This window comes from Bombyx mori, chromosome 5, assembly GCF_030269925.1.
Source record: "Bombyx mori chromosome 5, ASM3026992v2".
Classification (NCBI taxonomy): Eukaryota; Metazoa; Arthropoda; class Insecta; order Lepidoptera; family Bombycidae; genus Bombyx; species Bombyx mori.
In genome coordinates, this window is record NC_085111.1 from 5,809,129 (window position 1) to 5,814,339 (window position 5,211).

A 5,211-nucleotide genomic window follows, 5' to 3' on the forward strand; every position below is an offset into this window, starting at 1 on the left:
AGGCCATCAGCGTAAAAGTGGATTAACCCGCATTTATTTTATATTCAAGCTTATTATACTTATATTGGAATTTATTTAAAATATAATAAATTTTGATGCAAAACCGGCCTATCTATAGTTTCACCCATAGATAACAGATAGCTTTGTAAACATTATTTTTGCGCGTATTGTTTTTTTGCTCACTCAAATTCAAATTCATGAAAATTCAAACCTAATTGCCTCAATACTAACTATGGTAAACTTAGGCCATTTTTGCGCTGACGGCCTCATTTAGGAGTTGCTCAAAAAGGAGTTGCTCAAAAAGGCATTGAGCGACCGTTAAAGATCGGTATTTATAAAATAACCTAGTCAATACCTCCGTCGCGTGCTACCCATCTTTCTCCGAGTAAGTAAAACAGTGTATTCCTTTGCAAATATCGGTTCATGGCATCGTATCTTGAAATTATACGACATTCAGCATCTGCGGCCCGTTTCCTTTCCGCTTTCGAAAATAATAAAGTTTCATTTAAACGCAATTCGTATGAGTAACGACGAATGAGACGTAATAAAATGTTTCAGAGGAACGTATTGATACGTCGCTTTCAAAAATGTTTTAATTTTATTTCGTGGATTCTTAAAGTCTATATAGGCTTAGATTTAAACTAAGATTTTTGATCATAATGCCACGAGTTTCTTTATATGATATATTTATAAGAAAACTATCGTCGTAGTTCAATTTTTTTATTGCTTAGATTGGTGAACGAGCTCACAGCCCACCTGCTGTTAAGTTTTTACTGGAGCCCATAGACATCTATAAAGTAAGTGCGCCACCCACCTTGAGATATAAGTTCTAAGGTCTCAGTATAGTTACAACGGCTGCTTCGCCCTTCAAACCGAAACGCATTACTGCTTCACGGCAGAAATAGATCGGTTGGTGGTACCCGCGCGTACTCACAAGAGGTTCTACCACCAGTAATTACGCAAATTATAATTTTGCGGGTTTGATTTTTATTACACGATGTTATTCCTTCATTGTGGAAGTAAATCGGGAACAGTTGTTGAGTACGTATTTCATTAGAAAAATTGGTACCCGCCTGAGATTCGAACACCGGTGCATCGCTCAACATGAATACACCGGACGTCTTATCCTTTAGGCCACGACGACTTGGTGGAAAAGGTTTTGGACGGTGATTGAAAGTTGAGGTGTCGTCTCTTACCCGCAAAGGGTATAGCAATTTATCTTAAATCTCTGTCCCTATATTATTATACTAGTATATTTGTTAAAGATATTAATTTTACTGGTTGTTGATGGGCTCTGCCTGTGCATTGAAGTAGCAATCGGTCCACACGCTGTTACAATGTTTGCAGGAGATGTAAAAACAGGGCTCGTCCGGGATTTGAACCCGGGACCTCTCGCACCCAAAGCGAGACTCATACCCCTAGACCAACGAACCTCGCAGAAACTCAAACAAATAGTTTTATTTGTACATTTTTCTATCCAATAAAAAGACACACTTCGATACTCTAGTTACAAAGTTGGAATCTAACTAATACATAAGGCTAAGCTTCACGTTCGTGATTATTCTAGAAATTCTGTTCGTTATAGGCAGTTTCTAAGAATCTGTATCATTACTATTATATATTGCTATTATATTAATATATTATATCTTAATTATCTATTTTTGCTGTGACAAATTATCTTCAAAATTAAACAAAACTTCTTGGCTCCTGATTTACGAACTTAGGTAATTTGAGCTCAAATGGTCTACAAAGAAATTAATAAAGAATACTTGCTTTACTTATAAATATGAATGTCTACAACACCCTGTGAACTAGCTTGTGATGTCACTAGAAAAGTGACCAGATTGCTGTTTTAGACAAAAAGTACTTAGATCACGTGATCCGGTCGATAGTTTTCTATGAATTAAAAACGGAAACGCAGGAATATCAAATATACTTATATAAATCAAGCAGCTTCAACCTTTTTTAGAACACTGGAACAAATCGTGGTTTTTAAATATTATTGATGAATGAATTCTATCCTAAGCCATGTTTTGTTACAGCTTTAGCGAATAAGTGGAAGTTTAATTAAAAGTTTTGTTTTAAGGTCTGTCGTCATATTAATCATGAATGTCCTCATTCAAAAAATCGTTGGTCTGATGGTTCGAGGCGGTAAATACTATATTGAGTTTGAACGACGTAATTACAACAACCTGCTGAGTTTCTCGCCAGATCTTCTCAGTGGACCGCGATTCCGATCTGGTGGTAGATTCAGCGCAACACTGCTCTTGCTATGCAGATGCTAACATCCAACAAAGTCTCTCAGCCTGAGAACCCCGTGAGCTCACCCGCCAGTCTTATTTGAGTCAGAATAGCCCTTCGAGACTACTAAAGTTATGGACAGATAGATAGGTTAAATAACAAAAAGCAGTATATCTATGTGTTCATAAGTTAAGTCTTTTAGCAATGCGCAAATACTGTCAACACTTTTGAATTTTAGCCACTCACTCCTCCACCTAAGCTGGCTAATAAAAAAGAAACAGTACTCTATGGAGAACCATTATTATTCATGTTTGAAATACGAGAATGAACTCCCCGGCATTTGCCGAACGCTATGACATGTCTTCAAACAAGGCTTTAAAAGAGTCAACCGTAATCCGTCAATCCCTCCATATAAATAAAAAGTTCCAAAGAGTCCTTAGCGATTGGCTGCGGCTTGACTGCGTCCCTGACATTGATAATAACGGTAACGTCTTACGACCATTGCAGGACAGTGTTTATGATAGCATTAAAAAAAAACAGGTAATTTGTGCATTGGGATTAGAGAGTAGTGAGGGTGTTGAGTAAATATTTAAATAATCTATCAATATATTAATACGTGAAGCAAAAACTTTGTATCCCTTTTTACGAATATTGCGTGGACGGAGGAGTATAAAATTTTCCACACTTATAGAGAAGAAGTGCACAATGCTAATATCTTTTTAAAATAATGCATAAAAGATACATTTAATCAATAAAGAAAACATTACACACACTACATACCATATATTTGACGCACACACGCATGCATACTATTTATTGTCAAACTTTTGTTCTTGACGTCTGTTGTCAAATTGAGAATCTATATTATTATATTAATACGCGATGAAAAAACTTTGTATCCCTTTTTACGAAAATTGCGCGGACGGAGGAGTATGAAATTTTCCACACTTATAGAGAATATAGAGAAGAAATGCACAATGCTAATATTTTTTTAAAATAATGCATAAAAGATACATTAAATCAATAAAGAAAACATTACACACACTACATACCATGTATTTGACGCACACACGCATGCATACTATTTATTGTCAAACTTTTGTTCTTGACGTCTGTGGTCAAATTGAGAATAGATTAAATATTGTTTGTCATTATTCATATTTTTTTATAGTGTAGTCTTGGCGAAATTTGTGATCATAGAAGTATAAAATACAATCATAATAGTGTACAAACTTACAATTCCAATTAATTATAGTCGAATTTCGACTACTGCGGGACCTCTAGTATATATAAAAATTAATTGCTGTTCGTTAGTCTCGCTAAAACTCGAGAACGGCTGGACCGATTTGGCTAATTTTGGTCTTGAATGATTTGTGGAAGTCCAGAGAAGGTTTAAAAGGTAAATAAATATCAAAATGCTCGGAATTAAATAAAAATAACAATTTTGTTTTTCTTCGATGTGTCCCCCGTCGGACGGATGCCTTTTGTTTGTTTTAAGTTTATTTTATGCGAAAGTTTCGGTTTTTTATTTATCGATTGAGGCACTACGAAGTCTGCCGGGTCAGCTAGTTCATACTAAAAATTGTCAATGTAATGAAACTCATTGTAAATTATTTAACGGCATTTCTAGTCAAGAAAATACAGTTATAAATGTACTGATTTATACAGATTTCAATCTCGTTGAAATTCGGAATCGTTTCGCCCCGAATTTTGTTGTTTTCTTTTTATTTTTTCCAAGAATCAAAATATATTTTGTGTTAATTTATTTATATTCGCACAATTTTTATTTGTTTAGAAGCCGGCTAGAGCCGATCCAACAATGATGGTGACCGCTTCTACTAACAGCAAGTCATATAAAATACAGAATTTATAAGACGTAGAATCGGCGTTCTTTTGGTATTCTATTAATAAATTACATCATCGATGAAATTAATTTTGAAAATATCATTTAAAATAATGACTTTTTATAAAATTAGTGGTTTGCTTTTCTGGGACCAATAATTTATTAATAGGGAGGATTAATTCAATGAAGGATTTGAATTTATTAATTTGATTCACTGTCGATACTGTCAGTTCTTTGTAACATCAGTCCATAGTGGGTGATACGAGTTTCTCGCCGGATCTTCTCAGCGGGTCGCGATTCCGATCCGGTAGTAGATTCATTCGCGAAACAATTGCTCTTGAGTTGTTAGGTCTCCTTCGGAGGCGCTCGGGCAGTTGTTAGCAAATCCTACCCCTCCTGGCTGAGCCTTTGCTCGCCCACCTGTCCTGGTGAAACTGGAAAGGCCTTCGGGCCACCAGTAATCCTTCAATCATAAAAAAGTGGGTGATACTTTTCTTGAAGAGCCATGCATTCTCATTTACAGACAACTGTTCTACAGATAGAACTGAAACATTAATCTTATATTAAAGTGGGCAGTGGCGTCCAATGGATCCGATAATCGCTTAATAGTATTGAAGCTATGAGCTTATAAAAAGATGAATCCGGTTCATATAAGTGATCCAATTAGTCCACTTGCAGAACCTAAGTAACTTGTGCGTAAGAATTATAATCAAGTAATCGTAAATAACGGCTTCGTTGTTTAGGTTAAAGCCAATATAGATTTTGTTTTCACTATAAAGTAAAAAATTAATTATATTATATTAATTTTTTTTGCATTCTGCTGAACTATTGTAAATTATACTTATGTCAATCGATAAAAAGACAATTTTTACCTATTCGTGTCATAAAAATCTTTTTTTTCAACTTGTCATGTCTATAAAATCATTTGCCATAATTTTACCTGTAAAGGCAGGTATTCACGCGGGGCGAATTTCCTGGAATCCGGCGATGATCCGGCGCATTCAGCCTTTGCTGCAGCTTCTCCGTGTTAGTTGTTACGAAAATATAACTCTTGTGTCAATAAGTTAAAGATCAATTTTAATTGTTTAGTCGGGCGTGCGTTGTTGCATTCTCGATTTAATGATGAC

At 35.3% G+C, this 5,211-nt stretch overlaps 1 non-coding gene across 1 annotated transcript; it reads right to left on the minus strand.

Moving 5' to 3' along the window:
• Positions 1-1,361: 1,361 nt before the first annotated feature.
• On the minus strand, positions 1,362-1,433 carry TRNAP-UGG (transfer RNA proline (anticodon UGG)). The gene has a single exon. It is a non-coding gene; the product is annotated as a tRNA-Pro (tRNA).
• Positions 1,434-5,211: the final 3,778 nt, after the last annotated feature.